Here is a 16,042-nt window from a genome sequence, read left to right as displayed (position 1 = left end):
GATTAGAGATAGCAGGGAAATTCTCACTGGAATGCCCGAAGGGTCCGAGGTCAGGCCTAGAAGTGATGGTCACATGATCACCAGGACCAGAAAGTTACTGCTGGTGATGCTGCAGCTGCCAGCTGGCAGGATTTAACGTGGTCCAGGAGAGGTGGTGAAACTGTACCAGGAGGGGTGGGCAGCAGGTGGACGAGAATAATGAAGCCGCCAGGTTCTTGGGAAGGGGGATTTCGGATGTGGCTGCATCATCTATTGATGTGGGTAGTGGTTTTCTGTTGGATTACTGTGTGGGGCCATGGTGGAGGTAAAGCTAGTTCCACCTACTACCATTACAGGTGCACCCCATTCCCCCCCCCCACACTTTAACCTCTGGGCAACTAGGGATGCTATGTTGACATTCTTTTCTGTCTACATAAAGAAAGTGGACATATCAATACCCAACTTGACCATAGACCCCCACCCTCCGCACTGAGGATTTGCTTTTCTTTCATGATTCTATTCTTGCTTATTGCGTGTCGCTCTAACACAAAAATATTAGGGTGCTGTTTGGTGCTTTGGGGGTGATTCTTGTTGACTCGCAATATAGCGAGTTCGGCCACGTCCCGATGTTTTGGGGTCTTCCCATGCGCATGGTGTATTTTGCACATTAGCGAATGGCTTTGGCAAATTACATAGTCGTTGAGATATTCACAAGCACCGGGGCGGGCCGGGGTCGTTCTGGGGCAGCCGCATCGGGACACCAAGCACTTCCTGGGCGTGCCCACGAAAACGGTGGGTGTACCCAGGAAAACACTGGGTGTCCCCATGCGTACGCAGGCGGGACAATGTCTGCTGGGGGCGGGCAGCTAAAGTCACAGAACGCCACCAACCCGTCTTCGTACAGGCGGGAGAAATCATGTGATGGTCGGCGACCGTCAATTTATATTTCCTGCAGCGGTGGCACACGAGGGGATGTTACCAAGTAGAATCGGTGGTGGTGGCTGGGGGGGGGGGCGCGCGTTTATTTCTTTCCACTTTATTACTCCCAAAGACTTAGTACATCTCCATCAAATCAAAAGGAATGTTGAGAAAAAGCAAACAAGGGCCGGTGCAGGGTATTTCAGCACCCTAGACAAATTTTTAGCCTACTGCCCCCATCACCACCCAAACACCAATGTCCACTTTCCCAAAATTTCAGATGACAGCTTGGAGGTGGCACCTTAGAAGTCCAACACCTGCCGTTTGCAGGGCTACCATCAGGGATTTTGGGGCCTGGGACTCATTTCCAGTCCCCCCTCCCAGCCCCCCCTCGCTTGACTTACCGTAACTGGGCTCCCGCTCCCCCATCTCCTCTTCTGCTGAACTGCTGCCCGGAGGTCCAGGAGTGCAGCTTTCTTCAACTCAGGATGCCGGCGGCCAATTAAAATGCGGCACTGGCTGGTGAGCCAATCAGAGCTCGCGTACTGGCAGCCGCTCTGATTGTCTGCCAGTATGTGAGCTCTGATTGGCTCAAAAGCCAGTGCAGCATTTTAATTGGTCACCGGCGTCCTGGGTTGAATAAGTCGGCACTGAGCGCAGTCGGGGGTGTCGCTGGGTAAAATGAGCTGCCGGGGCCCTTCCAGAGGCTGGGGCACGGGACAGCTCTACCCACAGCACCGCCCTATTGGCGGCCAACAAGGATTCCTCTCTCAGGGGTTCTGTTGACGATGGTATGTTGTCCACAAGAACCAGTCAGAATTTACTGCGTATTTATTTAGCACCTTCTAGAAGATAGTAGATAGAATCTAATTGGTTGCCCATAGCAACATCCCGTCTTTAGTAGACCTCCCATTTTAGTAAATAAACCCCTCAGAGTCATCCTCAATGTTGTGACAGACTCGGGCCGCCCCACATTCCGGAGCCCCTAGGCAGCTGCCTCATTGTAGAGATCTTCCTGAGCCAACCTGCGGCCATGTTGTAGCTGTGATATAAGTAATGCTGTGTTTTACAGAAACAGAGGAGCAATACTGGATAAAATACAGCAACTTTGGCATCAGGACTATAATTTTGCTTCTCAATTAATTTTGTGTTGGTGCAATAGGGATCCAGGAACAACAGAGTGATGTGAGGATACACAAACATCTGATGGAAAGAGGAGTCCTGTGGGAGGAACGTCGTCGTCGGTTACAGGCAGCTTGTTTACTTCAGCAGATAAATCTACGACGCCGTCCTGTTACCTCTATGGGGAGTGTGAGGTTTGGCGTATATGGGCCCTTATTCTGGTCTGTACGCAGCTAGTCTGCGTTCGCAAGGGGACCTTGCATGTGCATACGCAGGGTGCGTGGACCCACGGCAAACATTCTGTCGCCGGGGACACGCACCCAACATAGGGGGGCGGAGAGGGGCGCGGGGCGCCAGGCTAGCCCTATCACCATATGGGAATGGCCAGCGTTTCATGGCAGTTTCCGTGAGAACGCTGGGCGTTGTCATGGTAATGAGGCTGTGACGCTGGGGCGGGGGCCAGGCAGATGACATCACCGGCATCACCTGCCGCCCATTTCCGTCCCAGCATGCACGCATATGGAAGTGACTTGAAGTCACTTTTATATGCGTGCACCTTCCACATCTTTCGATGGTTGGCGGGGGGTGTTCCCCGCAGCATGCAAATGGATGTTGTGCGTGGGAACACTCGCTGCGAGAGGGGGGGGGGGTGGTCTGGCATTCACCAAGTGGGGTTTAGTGAACTCGCAAGGCTGCAAATTCACAGCCTTAGGAATCAGCCAGAATAACCCCGATGGTTTGCTACGTCCTCTCCTTACTACATTCCGTTCCCCGATGATTGGGGATTGCGCATGCGTGAGTATGTGCGTATGCAAACCCCCGGGAGCAAGCGGCTTTGGCGAGTTTCACACTCACTGGACAGTTTGTTCCAGGATGGGCGGGAAGGGGGCGGGCAAATGGCGTGTCGATGACTGCTTGGGGCAAGAGCTGCAGTTAGTGTTAGGTTATATTACAGTTAGGCTGCAGTTAATGTAAGGTTATAATACAGTGAGGCTGCAGTTAGTGTAAGGTTATATTACGGTTAGACTGCAGTTAGTGTAAGGTTATATTAGGGTTAGGCTGCGGTTAGTGTAAGGTTATATTACAGTTACGTTAGGCTGCAGTTAGTGTTAGGTTATATTACAGTTAGGCTGCATTTAGTGTTAGTTATATTACAGTTTGGCTGCAGTTAGTGTTAGGTTATATTACAAACACTAACTGCAGCCTAACACTAACTGCAGCCAAACTGTAATATAAATAACACTAAATGCAGCCTAACTGTAATATAACCTAACACTAACTGCAGCCTAACTGTAATATAACTGTTAGGCTGCAGTTAATATAAGGTTATTTTACAGTTAGGCTGCAGTTAGTGTTAGGTTATATTACAGTTAGGCTGCAGTTAGTGTAAGGTTATATTACAGTTAGGCTGCAGTTAGTGTTAGGTTATATTACAGTTAGGCTGCAGTTAGTGTAAGGTTATATTACAGTTAGGCTGCAGTTAGTGTTAGGTTATATTACAGTTAGGCTGCAGTTAGTGTAAGGTTAGATTAGGGTTAGGCTGCAGTTAGTGTAAGGTTATATTAGGGTTAGGCTGCAGTTATTGTAAGGTTACGTTAGGGTTAGGCTGCAGTTAGTGTAAGGTTATGTTAGGGTTAGGCTGCAGTTAGTGTAAGGTTATATTAGGGTAAGGCTGCAGTTAGTGTAAGGTTGCAGTTAGTGTAAGGTTATATTAGGGTAAGGCTGCAGTTAGTGTTAGGCTGCAGTTAGGGTTAGGCTGCAGTTAGTGTTAGGGTTAGGTTATATTAAGGTTAGGCTGTAGATAGTGTTAGGGTTATATTAGGGTTAGGCTGCAGTTATTGTAAGGTTATATTACGGTTAGGCTGCAGTTAGTGCAAGGTTATATTAGGGTTAGGCTGCAGTTAGTGTAAGGTTATATTAGGGTTAGGCTGCAGTTATTGAAAGGTTACGTTAGGGTTAGGCTGCAGTTAGTGCAAGGTTATATTAGGGTAAGGCTGCAGTTAGTGTAAGGCTGTTATATTAGGGTAAGGTTGCAGTTAGTGTTAGGCTGCAGTTAGTGTTAGGGTTAGGCTATATTAAGGTTAGGCTGCAGTTAGTGCAAGGTTATATTAGGGTTAGGCTGCAGTTAGTGTAAGGTTATATTAGGGTAAGGCTGCAGTTAGTGTAAGGCTGCAGTTGGTGTAAGGTTATATTAGGGTAAGGCTGCAGTTAGTGTTAGGCTGCAGTTAGTGTTAGGGTTAGGCTATATTAAGGTTAGGCTGCAGTTATTGTAAGGTTACGTTAGGGTTAGGCTGCAGTTAGTGTAAGGTTATATTAGTGTAAGGCTGCAGTTAGTGTAAGGTTATATTAGGGTAAGGCTGCAGTTAGTGTTAGGTTATGTTAGAGTTAGGCTGCAGTTAGTGTAAGGTTATGTTAGGGTTAGGCTGCAGTTAGTGTAAGGTTATGTTAGAGTTAGGCTGCAGTTAGTGTAAGGTTATGTTAGGGTTAGCCTGCAGTTAGTGTAAGGTTATATTAGGGTAAGGCTGCAGTTAGTGTAAGGCTGCAGTTGGTGTAAGGTTATATTAGGGTAAGGCTGCAGTTAGTGTAAGGCTGCAGTTAGTGTAAGGTTATATTAGGGTAAGGCTGCAGTTAGTGTAAGGCTGCAGTTAGGGTTAGGCTATATTAAGGTTAGGCTGTGGATAGTGTTAGGGTTAGGCTGCAGTTAGTGTTAGGCTGCTGTTAGGGTTAGGCTATATTAAGGTTAGGCTGTGGATAGTGTTAGGTTTAGAGGAAATGTGAATGTAAAATATCACTGTCGGCATCCCGACCTTCAAAATGTGCAATATCCATGTGAACAATGTAAATGTCAACATTTGACTTTATTATGTACATGTTGATTTTCAGAGCACCGATGTAGTATACTGCATCCTAAAAAGATACATTTAGTATATTGCAGGTGCACTTATAGGATTGCGATTGGACACAGGGGACCAGAGTAGATATCTCTGTAATACATTCAGGGAATGCTTCAATTATGCAGGTAACAGCCCCCAAAACAGCCATTTTCCAGCAACATTTTTTTTAATTTCATTATTTTAAGACATGAATTAGCTTCACTGCTTGTTCTCTGTATGTACTGGGGCAGACTGCCACCTAGTGGCAACTTTTTTTGTGTGCATCAGCTGAGCCACAATCTAAACAAAGTACCTACAATAAAACTTCACATCAACCACTTTAAACTTTAAAAGAAGCAAACACAGCGACCTGGTGATAAATAAACAGGTCTCGCGCCACCAGCTATTTCTGCAGATACTTTGCTCCTCGTCTACACAGTTATGTAATAAATTCCCTGTACGGTGCATTTTCTATGTCACATGCACAACGTGCACTGACAGCCATACATGGGGCCTTATTTTGGTTCATTCTTTCTGACAAAATCCTTCTTAGATGGACAAAACCATGTGCACTGCAGGGGGGCAGATGTAACATGTGCAGAGAGAATTAGATTTGGGTGAGTAATTTTGTTTCTGTGCAGGTAAAATACTGACTGCTTTATTTTTACACTGCAATATAGATCTCACTTTGAAGTAAAACCCCAACCAAATCTAATTCTCTCTGCACAAGTTACATCTGCCCCACCTGCAGTGCACATGGTTTTGTCCATCTAAGAAGGATTTTGTCAGAAAGAATGAACCAAAATAAGGCCCATGGTGACTGAAAGCTGATATCAGGAGAATCAGACAGGGGCGCAGATCGTAGAACTGGGTGGCAAAAAAGCTGCAGTACTAAAAATGGGGGTGTCACTCCCCAACAACAAATGGAAAAGAGGTTAATATGACTGCGCTAAAGAATTATTGAAACTCATTTCCTTACGATTCAAATAAGTTGTGCAAATAACATTAATGGATTGTAATAGGATTTATTTGGACAGAATAAAACAACTATTATTTACAACACATATATATCATAAGATAAAGGGGTATATAAAAAAAAGTATGGTATGTAAAAAAAATAATCAATAAAAAACAGTGAATAAGAAAAGTCCATACGGTACCTGATTTAAAGTAACCAGCTGGATTTTTTAGGAAAAATGGTGCATGGATGTATCCTATTATGCCTCTTTACTGGGGTGCCATGAGGATATAGGGATCTTCCAGCTTCGTTGGCTTAACCACTTAAGTGGTATGCCCGGAAATTCGGGTCCGGGCTCAGCTGCGCTGCCGCAGCGGGCTGTCCCGGAAAATTTCCGGGCATACCACTATGTAGTACGTGCGCACCAGTGGTGCCTCCATCGGAGCACCACTGGCGCACTACCTTTAAGCCCCCCCCCCCCTCTGTCACCCCCCCCCCCCCACCCCTCCTGTTGGCCCCCCGGGTCCCTCTGCTCCGGCGTACCCGGCGATCGTACTCCGGAGCTACCCCGCCGCCAATCATCCTTCTGTAATGACGTCGGCGGCAGGCTCGGGGATGTTTGGGGCGGCTCGGGGTGACTTAGGAGAGTTCAGGCACCCGAGTTCTCCCGAGCCACCGTGAAACATCCCTGATGACTGACAGGTGGCTGGGGCAGTGGCGGCAGAGGAGCTCCGGCCTACTAACGCTGGAGCAAAGGTGAGGGGGGGCGGCGGCAGCTTATGATCTGTGGTGGGTTTTGCTGGGGCAGGACAAACCTGCCCTGATAGGCTTGTCCTGCCCTAGCAAAACCTACCACTCAAGGGGTTAATGGAGGAAGCTGTCCTCCTGCTGTTTCTTTGGAGCCAGGTGGAGTGCTGGAGTAGTGAAGTATCCCAATTAGGCAATAGATGGTAAATGGAGAGGCCGGTCCGGTCACTCAGGATAGCAAACAGTGGTTTTAGCAGGGTATGGTAGTAGTCTGTCACTGTTGGGAATCCCTAAACGCGTTTCGCTCTATTACAGAGACGGTGGCGCAGTTTTTGTTAGAGTTAGATTTGGGTGGGGTGTAACCAAACTAAAATCTACAGTGCAGTGTAAGAATAAAGCTGTGTAACGTGTGTGGGCTACATGCAAAAGCAGCCAGTATTTACCCTGCACAGGTAAAATGTAAATGTATGTGCCCTCCTTGTATAGCAGACATGCAGCCTGACTGGCCCAACATTTTATTTTCCTCCCCATATTAACACTGGGCGTTCCCCTGGCTGCTCGGGGCGTGAGGCTGATGTCACATGTAGTCAGATCTGCCCCATATTCAGGGGTCTACGGAGGAAATAAGTCAGTATAGACTGACTTTTATTTCCGAAGGGGAGAGAACTCATTCGATGGTCGGCATTAAGTGATTTCTCGGGTGTGGATCGTATTGTCGACCCGACTTAGGTCGACAGTCATTAGGTCAACACCGTTGGGTCGACAGGCAGCAAGGTTGACAGTGTTCTAGGTCAACATGGGTGAAGGTCGACAGGTGTCTAGGTCAACATGGGACAAGGTCGACAGGTGTCTAGGTCAACATGGGACAAGGTCGACATGGGTTTAGGTCGACAAATGCGTTAGGTCGACATGGGTCTTTTCACTGTTTTTTGACCCGGGTGTCGACACAGTCGACATGGACACAGTCGGAAGTCAACCGCAGCCCCTCGCATCGCTCGCCGTGCTTCGGGCACGGCGCTTCGCTGCATTCAGCACACTATTTTATTCTCCCACCACTCCCCAGTGGATGGTAGGGCATGAAATAGTAAGGGACCAATTCAGATCTGATCGTAGGGCTGCGAATTGGCACGGTCGGCCAATTATCAATGAACTGTGCATGCATTTAGGCCGCAATGCGTGTGCGCGACTCCCGACTGCGATGGACTCCTGCAACTTTTTCTGATCGCTGCCCGTTCGCACAGTGATTGACAGGAAGTAGGTGTCTGGTGGGGGTTAAACGTGTACATACATTTTCTTTGGCTAATCACTCTCAGGAACAAAGGAAAAAGTGGAGCGCTAGAAATATGTCTGTTGGTTAATTCAATTAATAATATTTATTAAGTACTGTGCCTTTAAGCACTGGGTATATACATAAAACACACATACATCAATCAATATTCACAATTGTGTACAATACAATATAACATTTGAAATAAAATCGCAATGTAAAAAGAAATGGGTCTGATACTTATTGGTCTGAAGTCCCGCTTTGGATTTTATGGCGGTATTTATGTGTATTGGTTTCCTTGGGTTAGTCCAGCAGAAAGCTGGATGGTAAGTGGGTCCATATACCTTGCTGGATTGTGGTCACGCTGGAGGAGGAGTGTTATCCCCTGTTGGAATATGGGGAATCCTCACGGTTATGCGGATTGTAATCCTTAGTGTGCAGGTGGTGGTATCCCAAAGTGGTTGCTGCAGCTGGTAGCCCAAATGGAAACAAGTTGCAGTTTACCGTTCCAGAGCGGGGGAATCCAAATTGTACCAAAGCGACCCAATAAATTCTGATCAGCAGGTGCTCCCTGACATATTTCGCCATTTAACTGACAGCTTTTTCATTTCTGGGTTCCAGAACATAAGCCGGGCTGAAACTTCCGGTGTTTGGAACGTAAGTGACACGCATCTCACGCATCACTTCTGCCCCAACTTGTTCCTTCGACAGCGTAAGCGGCTCCCCGGCCTGTGAGGCATGTTTGATTCCTACGGAACACATGCATAGTAATTTAATGATTGCCCGAATTAGGCCCTATATAAGAACTGTTCATAAATAAAATAAATAAATATGATATGGTCATTTCTTGGAGAATAGCATCCTTCCATTGTGGATGTGTGTAGTCCTCAGGGGCCAAATGTAATAGGGTGTGCGAATCAGACAGTAAGAATTTTGGGAGAGGTTTCCCCTTTTTTTTAAAGGTTTCCCCTTTTTTATTACCATCCGTGAGCCATAACGGTGAGCCCTGCCTGGTGTGTAAGACAACTGGTTTAATAATTAATTGTGAGACACTGACCCATGGTGATAGCTGCCAAGCTGTAAATTAATCACTAGACAAACGAGAATCTTTAGTTTCCTTATTCCCTAAAGGACAGTTGTGTGTGAAGCAATGTTCCCTCTAATTTTACGAAGGCTGTGTGCAGCAAAAGATATTGGCTGTGCAACTTTGGAAGGAAATGTACATTTTTGTGCGTCACATAACGTATACAGGCCTAGGTTCGAGTTCTGTTGAGTTAATAAAGCAATTTGAATGTTTACAGACCACACACCACACATATAGGCTATAGCAGTGATTTTCAACCTTAATAAACTTGTGGCACACTAAAACAAGATTTTAACCTTTGTGCGCTCAGTTGTAATGTCTGTGCGCGGGCTCGGCGAGTTGTGTGCGCGCGCACACGCGCACAGCTTAGAGGGAACACTGGTGTGAAGTGACCATGCGGTGACATTACTTATACCCCTTTTACACCAAAACGCCGGGTCGCACCCGGCTTTTTTAGACCCAGGTTCAAGCCGGGTGCGACCCGGCGTTTAGTGCAATTTACACCGGGCGGACAGCCCGGCCCGCACCCCCCCCTCCCCTCCCCTCTTGATGCTTGGAGATGACAGGATGATGTCATCTCCAAGCGCCAATCACCGCCGCCGCCGGACCGGAACACTGCTGGGGGCAGCCCAGCACTAAGGTAAGCTGCTGGGCTGCCCCCAGTCACCGCGCGCACCCCCCGCCATTGGACAGGAGGTGAATGGATGCCGCACACAGGCATCCGTTCACCTCCCTCCCCCGCCGCCGCTGCTGTCTGCAGGGTATAGCAGACAGCAGCGCCGGCTGTCAGTGTCAGGCTGACAACCCGTCCAACCTGCGGACGCTGCGGTCCGCAGGTTGGACGTTCCCCATTCATGTAAATGGGAGCCGGGTCATCCGACCCGGCGTTCCCATTTACACCGCCCTCTACCCAGGTCCTAGCCGTGTTCTACCCAGGTCAGGACCTGGGTAGAAGTCCCGTGTAAAGGGACACGGCGTTAGGGATTTACACCGCCGAAGATCCGGGTCTGACCCGCCGCTGAACCGGATTTTTCGGCGGTGTAAAAGGGGTATAACTAGTACATGCATACTTGCCTACCTTAAATATCTCTGCAGCTTTTCTGGGGGTGGGGCTTGCCATCATTAAGCCACACCCTCAATAAGCTCTATCCATTACTGTAAATGTCATGATTCGTGGCTCTTCGGGGAGTGGGTGGCACTAAATGACGCGATTTGCATCATTTTTGCCCGCCCTCTCCACAAAGAGCTGTGAATCACACCTCCCAACTGTCACGATTTTAGAGGGACAGTCCCGATTTTCGGGTCCTGTCCCACCCGCGGCAGGCATTGTCCCGCTGCGGGGGGTGGCAGTTGGGAGACCCCCCAATCTAGTAGAATAGTTGCTGTGCGCATGCGCACAGCGTCTATTCTCGTATGAAAATGAGGTCGCGGCTAATTAGCATAAGCCGCGCCCTCATTTGCATACGCCCCGTCCCCTTTTCGAGCGCTCGCGCGGCTTTGCCGCACGAGTGTCCCTATTTCTTTTAATCAGAAGTTGGGAGGTATGGTGAATGCTGTTATTTGTCCAGCAGAGGGAAGAGGTATGGGGGCTAAATGCGGAGGCTTGTCCACCCTTCTGCGGATGTTCGGAAGCACAGGGTTCAGGTAAAGGACACCCCACCAGTTTCTCTCTCCACCCCTGTGCACAGCTGCAAATCCTTTTGCAGCCGTGTACACAGGGTGAAAACCATTCGCAATCACCCACCATTGAATGGTTTTCTACTTTTTCGCAGCACTTACTCAGTGACCACTTACCAGATGACATTTAGGCATTCAACATACGTACTGCTGATGGTTGGAAACTATTGTGCAAACGGCTTGTACGTGCCCTCAGAGTTCTGAATCCTTTATGCGATGGTAATTCCTCAAATGTACTGTGAAAGGGGTGGCTGGAATCTGCTAAAATATTTTTACTTCTCTTTAAGATTCTGGAACTATAAAGCTCCAGAGTGTTTGGCAGCTGCACTCCAATAATTTTACCTGCGGATTTCACAATACGTTCTAAATTAGAGCTTTCCCTAATAGTGCAATTGCCAAACCAAACGATAATACCGAAGGTCAGGATGCTTTCAATAGAACATCTGTAAAAATTTGTCATGGTGGGCCTGCTCACACCAGCAGCCTTTAACCGCCTCAAAAACAAGATACGCTGTTGGGATTTTTTTATTTGTGTCAGTACATTGCCAGACCATGTCAGGTTTGCCGACACCTGAATGCCCAGGAACTTTACTGACTCCACTATTTCTACGTCTACCCCATTTATGGACACTGGTCTCTTGGGCGCAGCTTGCTGTCTTCTGAAGTCAGTCACTAGTTCTTTAGTTTTCCCTTTGTTTAAAACTAGATTATTTCCTTCACTCCAGGCTACCAGCCTCACTATTTCATCTCTATAGTGGGTCTCATCGACATCACTGATCAACCCCACAACTGGTATATCGTCCGCACATTTCACGATCTTAACAGAAGCAGAGGATGATACACAGTCGTGGGTAAACACCGAGTATAATGGAGGACTGAGGACACATCCCTGGGGCACTCTGGTTTTATTGGTTATCTCCTCAGATCGAGCATTCCCCATTTTAACCACCTGTGGTCTGTCATACCCCTTTTACACCAAAAATCCTGGTCCGACCCTGGTCATTGAACGCTGGAGTTTCCAGGGTCTGACCCTGCTTTATACCCCATTTACACAGAACTTCGACCTGGGTCGGACCTGGGTCTGCACCATTTATACTGAACCTGGGTCAGCACTGCCTTTCCTTGTGGATGTCATAAAAAATGCTTGCTCGTTGCCAAGGGGGGTGAAATTACTTGTTGCCAGGAGGCAGGGCCGGCGACACCACTAGGCAAATCTAGGCATTACCTGTCCTGCGGCGTAAAAGCTGGCGGCGGCAGCGGGGGGTCCCTGCAGTCAATAAGAAATAACGAGCGCTATCCGCCTGGCTATGCGGAAGCGCTTCTGTTTTGGAAACACTGGCCGCACGCTGATTGGCTGAGATTCAGCCAATCAGCGTGCGCCGTGCGGCCAGTGTTTCCAAACAGAAGCTCTTCCGCATAGCCCGGCGGATAGCGCTCGTTATTTCTTATTGACTGCAGGCACCCCCCGCTGCCGCCGCCGCCAGATTTACAGCGCCGCAGGACAGGTACCCGGGCGGCAGACACCGGGGCGCCCCCACCTCGACTTGCCTGGGGCGCTCTGGTGCCTTGCACCGGCCCTGCCAGGAGGCAACACACATATATATATATATATATATATATATATATATAATGTCCACTGGTAGTCGGCACTCACTATAATAGTGAATCCAGGTGCACTTCCAACAAAGAAGGTAAACATCCAAAATAAAGAGGCACTCTGATGTAGTGAAAAACAAAATGCTGTATTGTAGCGCCAAGCGCTTTCGGGGTCCAAAAGCCCCTTCCTCAGGGCACAGCAACAACAACCAACCAAACCCACATACCCCAAATAAATACCCTTACCTGTCCTGAAGCCGTCCGATTTTCGCGCCAGACGCCGGCGTCCTGCCCGCCGGAAGTCGTCATCTTCGTACTTCCGGTGAGACGCTGTAGCAGTCAGCGGGGAGCGTTCATGCGTTCCACCTGCCTTCCTGTTTGCGTCCCACTGTCGCCATGGATACGATCAACCCGGCTGGGTCCCGCCAGGGGCCTATAAGGCACAAAAAAAAAAGGCACGGCAGTTGTAAATACAGGCAGGTGCATTACATCTAACAGTGCTAAAATAGACATAAGTGCATGAAAAACAAAAAATACATAAAGATACATGTACATAATGGCCATAACATACAGGAAATACAATGTAACTACAATCCAATATACAGAGACACCTGATGTCAAATGTCAGCGAAGATCACACCTAATGGTCTGAGCAGAGCAAGGAGGTATATTCACAGGTATACGCGTCCGCTCGCCACGCTTCGGGCTCGGTGGCTCGCTGCGCTCGCCACACTATTCTATTCTCAACTCCACGCCGACGTGGATAGTAGGGGAATGAAAAGGTCGGAGGACGCGCACCGCCGCCCCTCGCGGGCTCGCTGCGCTCGCCACGCTTCGGGTTGGCGTCTATCGTGGGGTGGGGTTTACGCCGTTAAATTTGGGGGGGTTGGGAATATTTTACATTGAATCCAATGTAAAATCGGGTCCCAGGGACCCGATTTACATTTCATTCAATCCAAAAATCGGGTCGAAAATCGGTCGGTCGCGTCGATCGCATCGCATGCGACCAAATCGCATGCGATGCGATCGACCCGATTTTTCCGACACGACCACCCCGATGTAAATCGGTGTGGCCGTGCTAGGAAACAAGTACCATATATATATATATATATATATATATATAACTTTGCCTACGTGTGGATTATTTCTGAGTGCCGCTGTACCCCCCAGGACTCTACATTGAGACATCACACACTGTCTGCATCGGAGGGCACCAGTTTATTACCTTAGGAACCATTTGCCTTTCAATTTGGAGTGCCGCCAAAGGACTATATAAATATATATATATATATATATATACTACTTAAATAAAAATTCTGAAGGGGTAGAGAGGGGGGAAGCTGTCCCCGGGTGCTGGGAGAAGGGGGGTTTCTGCGGCTGCTGAGGGGAGATGGGGGTACCTGGCTGTCAGCCGACCTCAGGCTCCGACCATCATCCCCCGCAGCCCGCAGTTGTATGCTATTGGGCCTGATTCACCAGCAGCAGCAGCGGCGCACATCATCCCCTCCGGCTCCGACCGCAGGCTGACAGGTACCCCCACCTCCCCTCAGCAGCCGCAGACACCCCCCTTCTCCCAGCACCTGGGGACAGCTTCCCCAGTGCTGCACGCTGTGGACCCGCTGCGGGTGCCTGCACCCGCAGCGGGATCATTTACACCGGCCTTTACACGGGTCCTATCCAGGTTCTACCCAGGTCAGGACCTGGGTAGAGGACCGTGTAAATGGACACGGATATACCCCATTTACACCGCCGATGATCCGGGTCTGACCCGCTGCTGACCCGGATTTTTCGGCGGTGTAAAAGGGGTATCAGTTAGGAAATTTAAAATCCAATTGCAGGGAAATCCACTTAACCCCCAGATCAAATAATTTTGATACCAATGACACTGGAATAACTGTATTGAATGCAGAATTATAGTCCACCAGAAGGATCCTGACATAAGCTGATTTATGTTGCAAGTGCGTTAAAGTGGAGTGCATAACAGAAGCTACCGCATCATCAAAACATCGTTTTTTCCTGCATACAAATTGAAAGGGGTCAAATTCTGCTGGCAAAAATGAATGAATCTGTCTTGTTAGCAATCTCTCAATGCATTTCGTTACCAGGGACGTTAACGCAATTGGGCGATAATCATTCAGGCATTTGGGAGGGCCTTTCTTTTTAGGGACTGGGATAATAGTTGAGGTCTTTAAACACTTTGTAACTGTGCAATTTAGGAGGGATTGATTAAATAAAAAAAGTTAAAATCCTACCCAATTGATCTGCACAATTTTTTAAGACACTACCACAGATCCCACCAGGACCTGCAGACTTGTTGGGATCTGTCTGACTCAAGCAATGCACCACTGCACTAACATCAAACATAATGGGGGATTCGCCATCCCGAATGATTCTCGGCACAATGGGCACGTTATTTTATTTGTCGAATCTAGAGTAAAAGGAGTTTAAGTCGCTGACTAACAGACTATTACCACCCAACTCCACTTTCCTAACTCCCAACTGTCCCGATTTTTCGCAGAACAGTCCCTTTTTTTTTTACTTTCACGATTTCCAACTGTGGCTGGCAGTGTCCCGGAGTGGTGGGGTGGCAGTTGGGAGTTCCCCGTCAAACAGAGGCCCCCACAGCGATGTAAACAAGGGCCTAAGTGAATTGAAGTGGGCTAAAAGACCTCCTGACTTCACTGGGGAGGAGAGGGGTTGCATACCCTCCAACATTTGGAGGGCAGAAATCGGTACAAATCCAGAAAGGGGCGTGGCCACAGGTAAACGGGGCGTGGCCATCAAACCTTTCAGAATTTGTGCAGGAGGGGGATTTCTCTATGGGGGGATGGAGGTGGCAGCAGTCAGACTGATGGGCATATGAGTACAAGCCAGAGAATGACCCTGTCCCCCTCTGAGCATGCACAAGATAATCCCCGCCAGGCCCTGTACCTAACAGATGCTGCTTGCCTCCTCCGTCTGGGGCTCAGAACCTCCAGTTCTCCTGCAGCAACAACCCCAGCACAATGTGGCCTCCCTGTAGTACAGGCTGCCTGGCTACATGCTTCAACGGCTGCACATACTCCTGGTTCTCATCCCGCAGAACGACCTATGGTCACGGACTAGGGTTACCACCTAGTCCCTTTAATTCCGGACACATATTAATTACACAGGTTCTGTGGCTGGCTGACTTCAAGACTCCACTTCACCTGATTTTAAACTGCCACAGAACCTGTGTAATTAACATGTGTCCGGAATTAAAGGGACTAGGTGGTAACCCTATCACGGACGCTTGCTCCTAGAGTGTGAGGTGATGGATAAATCCGGGGCACAGTCCAGCACAGGCGAACCAATGCATAAATCATAGTGCTCACGGCCCGTAGTACTACCGCCGCATGCCCGATAATTAATATGCACTGCCTGCACAGCCACAGCGGTTCCAGACTTCTCCGTTCAAGTAGCCCGCCCCGCGACTGCTGAAATCAGCCAATCGTAGCATAGCACGGGCAGACCTCACAAAGCCTATGGTGGCTGGCAGGGACAAAAAGAACAAAAAGCGGAGCTCCAGCTGTGCAGATTATCATCATCAGCGTATATAATCTGTGATTCCTAAAAACCGGTACAATCGGTACAATGGATTTTAGCCGGTACAGACCGTTAAAAAACGGTACTGTACCGGCTTAATCGGTACAGTTGGAGGGTATGGGGTTGGAGAGAGGAGGAGCAAGGTCGGAAGAAGGGACCCAAACGGACGCTCGCCACGCTTCGGGCATGGTGGCTCGCTCAGCTCGCCACCTGGTTACTAAAGGCAATAAGTGGTGGCGTGGATAGTGAAGGAGCAA

Source organism: Crinia signifera, chromosome 3, assembly GCF_055691185.1.
Source record: "Crinia signifera chromosome 3, ASM5569118v1, whole genome shotgun sequence".
Lineage (NCBI taxonomy): Eukaryota > Metazoa > Chordata > Amphibia > Anura > Myobatrachidae > Crinia > Crinia signifera.
Note: the sequence above shows the minus strand (reverse complement) of the source record.